The following is a 10,562-nucleotide window of genomic DNA, read 5'->3' on the forward strand; positions in this document are numbered from 1 at the left end:
GTACAGGGCTGCAGTCCCAGCTAACGGAGAAGCCGAAGCAGGAGAGTGACTGGAGCACAGGAGTTCAGAACTGGTCTGTGCAACATAGTGGACCCGTCCCTTAAAGAAGAAGAAAAAAAACAAAACAACTGAACTGGTAGTATTTACAAAAGTGTTCATTAGCAGCACAAAGATTCATAACTCTCACAACTTTAAACAAAAGTACGTTGGACATGGTTTATAGCTGTGCTGTTAATTCACATCCACTAACATTACAAACACGGTCACACCTACAAGCACAATTCTCGGAAAGCTGTTGGCAAAGAAAAGGAAACTGATTACATTTTAAAAGGATAGAGCGTTCCACCATCCTACCAAGAGATTTAGCTCGATCTCACAGGAGCGGTTCTACGGAAGAAATGTTGACACAACCCGCCTTCCGTCCCCTGGGCCGGCAGGTGGCGGTATTGACCGCATACCAGCACAGCGGAAACCGGGCTGCGCCGTCTCACTGTTGCAAAAGAGTAATTCCCAAGAAATACAAATGAGTTCATCTTATCTGTGTTTTGAAACTTTGAAAGATATTGTTCCATCCTATCAGGGACTACTGTGAGCTGCCTTTGTAAGGCCCAAGGATCCATCTATTGCTCTTGGCGCCGGGTGCGGCACTGAATGGACGGGCCTGTTTAGTTTCCAAGTGTGTGCCACCCCAGGGATGTACACGTATCAGTTTCGCAGCCAGAAAGCACTGCTGTTTACCTTCCCCGGGACAGGACTTCAGAGCTGCCTGGGAATTTCCCTATAAGCAGGACACGGGGCAGCCTGTGCCTGAGAAACACACGTTTGTAGTCGGAGTCGGAAACATGGCAAGAGCCAGGCTGCTGTGGGACTACAGTCCGGGTCCACAGCAGCGACCCAAATCTTCCCACAAACTGCTATTTCCTGGTAACTTTTACTGTGTTTTCATTTGATGCGTCCTTATCTGTGGATTTTGTGTGTGCCTACTGAAGGGAACAATCTCTGACATCAGGACTTTCAACCACGCTGATATAAACAAAAAATTGGTCTTCTGGTCAAAGGCACTTTTTTTTTGGGGGGGGGGTTTCTCCGTACCGGGAACCGAACTCACGACATTGCGCTTGCCAGGCAGGCGCTTTTGCCACTGAGCTAAATCCCCAGCCCCCAAAGGCACACTTATAAACATATGCACTACCCAACAGGCTGAGTAAAATGTGCCCACTCCCTTTCACTCCCCCAGATTCTTGCTTTGCTCCCAGAGTGCTTCCAATGGGCATCGCTGAGTCGGTTGTTCATCCCTCTCTGTTGAGCTGTGTTGGCCAACTTTTCTTAATGGGTCAGACAATAAATATTTTAGGCTTTGGGAACCAAGCAGTGAAGTGTGAGTACTTACATATGTACTTAAAAGTCATTCCTAGCTCAAGAAAAACATGACACCCAGTGGCAACCCACATTTGACCTCAGGTAGAAGTTTGCCAAATAATTTCCAGAGAATAAACTCTCCACAACACAGATCCTTCCTAAAGATGGCTCAACTTCAACAATTTTTCAACTGTACAATGGCGCAAAACCCTAGACAGTTCAGTTTTTCATTTTCACATCTGTGTTCAATAAGTTACATGAGAATAAATTACATGGGTGTGGTGATATATGCCAGTAATCCCAGTACATACTTAGGAGGCTGAGGCAGGAGGATTGCTGTGAGTTTGAGAACAGCCTGGGCTACCTAGCGAAACCCTATCTCAAAAACCAAAAACAAACATTGATTGATATACTCCCTGCTTTAGTATAAAACAGGTTTTGGGTTAGATGATTTTGCCCAAGTGCAGGCACATGTACGTGCTCTGGGCCTACAGAGATAGACAGGGCAGAGCTCTGATGTTGGGTGGGCTGAGTATGTTCAATGCTATTTTGGACTTAAAACACCAGGACCTGACACATCCTATGGTAAGCTGAACAGCATCTCCACATATATTTTGCCAGAAAAGTCCATAAAGACTGTTAGAAAGATTGCCCTTTATGTTAATTTTTGTTCTGTTTAAAAAAAAGTTTCCTCTAGGACCAAAACTCAGAAATAGGGATGGGATTTGGTTGGGGGTACGGGGGGCGGGGGAAAGAGGTGGGTAATGGACAGAAAATGCTCAAGATATTTTAAATGCATACACCGATTTCCCAAAACAAACCCCACCATTCTGTATGGCTAACATGCGCCAATATATTTTTTTAAAGTCTCCTGTCTAAGTCGGGTGTGGTGGCACACGCCTATAACTCTAGCACTCAGGAGGCCGAGACAGCAACATTGGCGTGAGTTCAAGGCAGGAAAAAGATTTTGCTGTCTAAAGCTACTAGAATTTGATACTAATCTTTTACATACTTCTTTTTCTGGTGCTGGGGATTGAACCCAGAGCCTCGTGCATGCCAAAGAAGGGGGCTACCGGTGAGACGCAGTGAGCCCAGCCCCAACCTTTCGCTGTTTTACCGTACGTTAAGAAAAATGAAACAGGCCAGACGCACAAGCACTGCACCTCACTCCTATGTGAAATACAGAGGACGGATCCCAGCAAAGCGGAGAGTGAAGTAGGGGTAACCAGAGGTGGGACCCTGGGGGAGGGTGGCTACAGGTGGACCAGCACATACCAAGTCACAGTTAGGGCAAGCGAGTTCCGGGTGTTACTGCAGAGTACAGTGACTGACGATAAGGATAATGTATCACGCATTGTTTTAAAGCTAGAAGAAAGGGTGGCGAATGTTTTCATCACAAAGAAATGATAATTGCTTGAGGAAATGGACGCATTTACTCCCATTTGAACATTACCCAATGTATCCATGTGTCAAAACATCACATGGTGCCCCATCAATATGTATGATTTTTATGTATCAGTTAAAGTGTTTTAAGTAAAATAAATAAAGCAACTTTTAAAAGAGGGCAGCACCTGAACCCCAAAACACACTGTACACTCACGCTAGGTGCCATGAGAAGGCAGCCAGGAGCACCCACAAGTAAAAAGCCGCGGTGCGGGCACATCTGCAGACCGCAGAGATACCTGCCAGTGAAAGGCTCAGGACAGCTCTGAAAAGTCGGTGTCAGGACCCAACGCTTCATTTCAACTTAAAATTTATAACTCTTTGGAAATTGTTTGCATGGGAGGGTTCCAGAAGGGACCAGCTGCCTGTAGACCTGAGACCAGAACCGCTGGGCAGGGCGCATGTGTGGGGCCTGGGAGAAATCAGGGCGGAGTCCTGCTGGGAGATCCAGACTGTGTCCTGCCAGGACCGAGACTATGTCCTGCCTAGAGATCAGAACGGCGTCCTGCCCCGATGGGTACTGTGTCCTGCCCGGAGATCAGGACAGTGTCCTGCCCATAGATCAGTATTGCATACTGCCCAGACCGAGAAGATGTCCTGCCTAAAGATCAGGACTGCGTCTTGACCTGATGGGTACTGCGTCCTACCTGGAGATTGGAACTGTATCCTGCCCATAGATCAGTACTGCGTCCTGCCTGGACGGGGACTGCGTCCTACCCGGGTCGGGAATGACGTGGGACCGCAGTGAAGACCAGCTCAGAAGGCAGCACAAGGCAGGGCCCGTATGTTCTTCATCCCTTTCAACAACATAGGATGCTTTGCAGAGTAGATTAGCTATTAGGATAGGAGTGACATAAAATAATAAAACAATTCAATAATCATTTAGCTATGACTGCAATATGGTGAAAAGTATTCTCAGAAGTTCCATGCTAACAACTAAAGGCGCGGCTGGATGGAGCTCCATGGTAGAGACCTTGCCCAGCCATCAGAAGCCTGGGCTCCACCCCTGCAGCGAGAAAGAGGGGAGCCTGAACTCAGAGTCTGGCCGGCCATGCCCACTTGGCGCAGCGCCCTCTCCCCAGAGGAGCTGGGGTGGCTGCCGGGCCCACAGAGGCCGGCTGGGCAGGCTGCCGTGTAGAATCAGCCTGCTCCCGAGGACACTGCGGTTCCAGGGCTGATAGTGACTGGTTCTTCACCTGGAGTCCCCAGCAAAGGGGAAAAGACAAGGTGAGACGTCTCCCAGCATGGTCCAGTGACACGGTAGAAACAGGGGTGACGGTTGGGTCGCACCACTCCGGGACAGCGTGTGCGAGCCCCGGGCCGGGCAGGGTTTTCATTAATACTGAGCTGCCCCTTCCATTGGGAACCACCGCCCCGTGTCTGGGGTCTCTGGTGATGGCACCGGCCTGCCGCACAGCTCCGCGTCTTGGCCGATTGCAGGAAGACAACCGTTGGGACCTCCACTGGTAGAGTCTCTCGGTGCACAGGCTGAGGGTGGCTGAGTGGCTGAACATTTGAAACTCACTTTGGGTTTCATCCCCAGCATCACAAAAATAATACAAATGAAATAAACGGGAAGCACGGAGACAGAGGAGACATTTCTAGGCTGGATTCTCCCAAATACCACGTCAGACCAAACCCGCTAACAGGCCAGTCGGACCTCTCCCACACTTGACCCATAAACACATCAAACTGCAGTCACAGCAGCCAGTGCTGTTGTTAACATTTAGGGCTTCTACTTTACAGTAGACTCTGTGACCCATAAAATAAAATTTTATCACAAAGTGATGTTTACTCGGGGGTTCCACACTGCTAAAGTGGATTGCCCTTGGGCCCGTTATTAGGATGGTCTCATCTGGATTCCAGGTAACTGGATAGTGTTCATTCTACTGGGTCACCTGACCCACAGCCTCATTCTATCCAGGTTCACCATCCATGACCCATTCATTTTAGGAAGACATAGAAGAGTGATCTTTAATTTTATATCACTTATTCTTTCCTAGACCAATCTGAGGCAATCCAAGAATCTCTTTAGCTATTGCTGGCCTGGATGAGCAGCCCCCCTTTGAATTCAAAAGGCCTTTAAGGAGTGAACCTGGTCTCCTAGGAAGCCTGGCTGCTGTAGCACCGAGGTGCAGAGAGAAGAGGAGGTGGGGATGAGGAGGCAGAGCAGGAGGCGCAGAGGGAGGGAAAGAGCAGGGGGGAGAGGGGAGAGAGAAAATAGAGTGACAGAGTGGGGAGGGGAAGAGAGGAGCGTGGAGGGGCTGACACTTCCAAGTCCCTAGTTCTCTTCCCCTCTGGTTCTCTAATCCCTAACATTTGAGATAGATGGACGGATGGATAGATGGTAACCAGATGGATAGATGGATAGATGGATGGATGGATAGATAGATAGATAGACAGATAGATGATGGATAGATAGATAGATAGACAGATAGATAGACACATGATAGATGGAGATAGACAGAGATAAGTCCTTCTTTTCCGGTTAGTGTCCTTGTCCGCAGCTGGGTGGCTAGGGAGTGGCACCTTGCTGTTTGATCCATTTACTCTGCTTACTTTGGATCCAGTCTCGGCTTAGTTTTTTGTTCTAACCTTTGACAGCCTCCACCCCTGCCACGTGTTACATGAGCTAAAGGGACTATGTGCCATTCCAATTTCCGCTTTTGAACCAGGTCTCCTACTTCAGGTTCAACTGTACTGAAGTGAAAGGGCCGTGGTTGTGGAGCACCTTCTTTAGCAGTGTTATCTGAAGGCATTTCCAATCCACACCAAAAATCTCTTGCAGTCACATCCTTCCTGTTTGTTCTTTGAACTCTGACGCCGCAGATTCTCACTGGAAACCTTTTGGGTGTGGTTTTTCTGAGAATGTGACTTATATCTTTGGTCTGTTTTGGACCTTCAGATTTTCCATGGAAAGGTGAATCCTCCAGCACTTGGGAGGATCTGTTCAATCAGCTCTGATTGTCCAGGACATAGCACCAGTTGTTCCAAGCTAAAGGTGTTCAAGTTGATACAGATAGGTAAGCCTGGGTCATATGCCCCCCAAAGGAATTCTAAGTTTTTCTATGAATATTTGCTGGTCCTTTTTGGGTTTAGGAAAATCTTTATAGCTCTTAATTCATTTCAGGCTCAAGAGTTTTGTTTTTGCTTTTGCTAGGGATCAAACCCAGGACCCTGTGCATGCTAAGCAAGCACTCTACCCCAAGATACCCCCAGCCCAGGCCCAAGGTTTAAATTCTACAGTTGCCTGCATCTCTGGCTCAGGGCAGGGATGGATCCTTCCAGTCCACCTGCATTTTGAGGTTTCAGAAGACAGTAGTTAGATTATTTGGAAAAGGTGAGGTGCATGAGCCAGGGGAAGATGAGGGGTAGAAGGCTCAGAATAAGAGCAAACAAAAGCTGGATACAGGGAGATAAGTAGAGGATACGGCGGGGGTGGATTTCCTAGGGGAGAGACTCCAGTTTGTTCTCGTTTATGTTTGTCAAATTTCTCATCAGCTTTGGTCTAAGAATCTTTTGGTGAAGCAATTCTTGATTTAGGATTTTGTTTGGAGGCATCTGCTTATCAATATTTCCTAGGCTATCGGGCCGAGGCAATATCATTCCTTTCTTTGCAAATGAACAATTATTTTCAAGTCAAAAGTTTCTCAGTGTTGCTACTGAACACCCAAATTATCCCAGGTGCAGTTATGCCATTTAAAAAGATAAGCAGAGCGGTGGCACACCTCGGGGCAGAGTGCCCTCCTAGCACATGTGAGGCTCTAGGTTGAGCCTCCAGCACAGAGAAGGTCAGTAAGAAAAGATATACACAGGAATCAGGGTTGCGATGGGGGCACATGTTGAAACAGGAGGCCTGGAAGATACAGCAGCTGGTGATGGTTGTGGGGGAGAGCTTGGGCAGCTGCATCTCCAGCCCCATTTTGATGACTGGTCACCTCCAAAAGCAGATGGAGCAATCTCCAAGCCCGGCAGGCAGAAAACCAAACAGAAAGCTGTGTACAATTCAGACCCAAGCTCTCCAGACATGAAAGTCAAGACAGCGAAGAACCCCATCTGTTTCCAAGGTGGCACATTACAAAGCTTGTCCCCCTGGATATCCATGTGGTGAGAACCACAACTCTAGGAAGCCAACTCCAAGGACAGGCTCCCAGCTCCTGTGCCTGCCCTCTGCCTGTCCTTCTCAGGACAAGCAACTCTTTCGGACAGCACAACACCAAACAGTCCCCAAAAGACAGCAAAAGGGGGACAGAGAAAGAAACTGGTCTGATTGTACCAAGAGTACCAAGCAAAATGGAACCAATACGGAACCAATATCTGGTGATTAACAAACTCTGTGTACCAAACTAAGCCTCAGTGGCTGAGCGGTGGAACCAGAAAAAGCGGAGCTGACACTGGTGCTGACGTGGCACGTCCACACCAAACCTCAAGGTAGAGGCCCTCCCAGGGCCACACCAGGCTGAAGGTCCGGGTCTAGGGCAACAGGAAGTAAAGAACATAATTTGTCAGACTTTCACCGTACCTGTGGAAATAAACAAAAAGAACAAGCAAAAGCTGTTTATTTAGATCTTCACAAAGCAAGAGGCTTTAGATACCATCGTGTAACGTGGCAACAACTCAAAGTCAAGCAAAAAGGTGGGGAATTTTTATTACAAGGAAAAAAGAAGGTTTCCGGTGTGTGCTGACCAGATGCTACTGGCACAAGTGACTGAGAGAAGGCAGAAAATCCTACGTGGCTGTTTAGGGCTGCACACTTGGCTTTCTCTGATTGGTCTTCAGTTGAGAGCAGGGACAAAAATTACGGAAGTGGTCAATCGTTAATCAAGTCCTAGCCATGCAGGGCCGGTTGTTACAGGGATTATTATTTGGCATCTGTCTTTATTACTTTCCTCATTGCTAGGACACAATACCCAACACCCATAAACTCTAAGGAGGAGAAGTTTGTTTTGTCTCGTGTTTGTAGAGGTTCCAGTTCGTAGTCAGCTGGCTCCCGGGCAGGGGAAAGACAGCTCCTGGAAGGACAGCAGGAAGCAGAGAGATCAAGGGAGGAGACAGACCCTTCCGGGCCACAGCCCCAGTGACCCACCTCCTCCCACCAGGCTTCACCTCCCAACATCACAGTCAGCTGTAAAATGATGAGTATCACAGCCCGGGGATCCAGTCACCTCCCCAAAGCCCTATCTAGGAGCATATGAGCCTTGGTGGGATATCTCAATGTACGAACCATAGTCACACCCTGGGCTGGTTGCCACAGTGGTGGGTCAGCGATTTCCTGTGGGTTTTGTATGTTTGTTTGTGGTACTGGGGATGGAGCCCAGGATCTTTGCATGCTAGGCAACCAGACTTACATTTTTACATAGACAGTGATGCCTTGGTATCCACAGGGTATTGATTCCATCCCCCAACCTCCACACACATACAGATACCAACAGCCATGGGTGCTCAAGCCCTTCCTATAAACAGTGCAGTGTTCACATACAACCCACTCACATCCTCCTGTACATGGGACTTCAAATCGCCTCTGGATGAATTATGATCCCTAACACAATGTAAACGCTGCATTAAGTATTTGTTACACCACACTGATTAGGGAATAGCGACAAGGAAAATGTCTGTACATGTTCACTACAGATGTAATTTTTTTTTTACCAATATGCTTTCAGCCATGGCTGCTGAATCCATGGATGCAGAACATGTGGAGGACCCACCAAAGTCTGCCCGTGCCTGTGCCCAGTCTCCACACACAGCCTGCTCTTAGCAGCTCCATTCCTACGGGGACAGAATGAGCCATGCACACGGCGACGTGAGACAACATTGCCGTGATAAGGAAAAACAATGAAAGACTGAAAACCACTCAAGCGTCCATCACTGGGGCTTAGGAGAAATGAGTGAGCACACACTGATAATGGGGTACTAACACATGCCTTCTGACTTCTACTCCCAAAGCCCAGCTTCCCCACACTGATAGCATTTATTGTAGAGCATCTGTTTCTGTGTCCAGGAACTCTACTACACTCCAAAGGATTCAGGGCAAATATCCATTTTAGTCACCTCTGTGTCCTCTCATTAAGTATTTGTCATCGGAGAGTGGATGACAGTAGGATACTGTCTTGATTACTTTTCTCTCTTGTTGCTGAGACAAAATTCCCAAAGCCCAAAATTAAAGAGGGAAAGGTTTATTTAGCTCACAGTCTGTGGAGGTTTCAGTACATACTCAGCAGGCTCCAAGGCAGAGTGGCACATGGCAGAGGGCCACAGTTCATGTGGTGGGAAACAGCAAAAGCAACAACAGCAAAAAGAGAGGAGCACAAGACAAGACTCTTCTGTCCCTTATATTGTCTGTAGGCTGCCTGCCCCAGGCCGGGTGTAGCACTCACACCCATAATCCCAGCACTAGACAATGAATCAATCACAAACTCTAGATTCAGCTGCTTCGGAAAAGCGCCCGCCACCCCAAGACTACAGGAGGCTTTGGGGTACAGCCAGATACAAACCGTAACAGGTACTATTTCTCTCCAGCCAGGCCACAGACAGCTGTATGAAGCAGTCTGGGGTTTAAATTTCACACACAAAAAGCCACTGTTTAAAGCATTCTTAAAGGAAAAAAAATATTATTCTACCATAAATAAAAATGCTAGACCACATTCACAAAAGCACTGTGACTTTTAATTCAACTTAAATGAGGTTCTTAGGACATTATCAAAAGGAAGGGGGTCAGCAGAGCTCTTCTGTAAGAGGTCAAACAAAAAAATATTTTAGGCTTTAAGAGCCATATTGTATATGCCACCTATTCTTTACTGGTTTTGTTTAAAACACACACACACACACACACGCACACAGAAACACACACAAACTTTTCTTTTTGGTGCTGGGGATTGAACACAAGACCTCACACTTTAACAAGCTTTGAAAGATGTAAAACCTTCCTTAGTTCAAGAGCCATTTAAAAACAACTCCCAAGCTGTATTTGGGGCTCACAGATCCCTAAGATCCAAGGTTCATTGACATTTTTCTATTCTAAAGAGAACTTTTTGTAGCACAACCTAAGTATGACTATCTTCAGATCAATGGAAGGTGGAAACAGAGTAGGTGTCTTTGGGGTGGGGGATAATACAAGAAAAGAGATGGAAATGGCCACTGGAAACTTCAAAATCAGAACAAGCCATTAAAGCTCCAATTTCTGAGGGGCCCGAGTCCCCAGGTGTTGTCAGTCTTTCCTGTCCAGGATGTTGCTTTGACAGCACTGCCGGTGAGAGTGGAAGCCGTGAAGATCCTTATTTGGGCACCGTTTTCCCTTTGTGTGTCACTAAGACTCTCCGCCTCACTGGGCACCAAGCTCCTGGGCTTTAAGTTCCTGTGTATCCGGCATCACACTGACCTCTCACAGTCCCACCCAACCCAAGACAAAAGGGGAGAATGTTGTCAAACCTTGAGGAGCAGCCCTAGAACTAAAGCACACTGAGAATCTCGGAGTGCGGTCATCTTTGAACTGCCAAATTCATGTCCCTTCCCTGAAGCGAGTTCTGGTACCAAGCTGCTGACTAGAGCCAGCTGATGCCTAGAGTGTAATATGGTGACAGCCATGGAACCAGTGTAACCAGCTCTGCCAACCTCCAAGTGCAAAAGGCTCCCACATGGCTTAACACTCAGATCCTTTTTGGATGGATCCAGGGTTCAGTTTGGGTTAATGACCTTCCTTCAGCCTGCTAGCTGCCCTGGTTTTTGTCATTATCCTTGCCACACCACATGAATTGCTTCCC

Source organism: Chinchilla lanigera, unplaced genomic scaffold (genome assembly GCF_000276665.1).
Source record: "Chinchilla lanigera isolate Chin_1 unplaced genomic scaffold, ChiLan1.0 scaffold00064, whole genome shotgun sequence".
Taxonomy (NCBI): domain Eukaryota; kingdom Metazoa; phylum Chordata; class Mammalia; order Rodentia; family Chinchillidae; genus Chinchilla; species Chinchilla lanigera.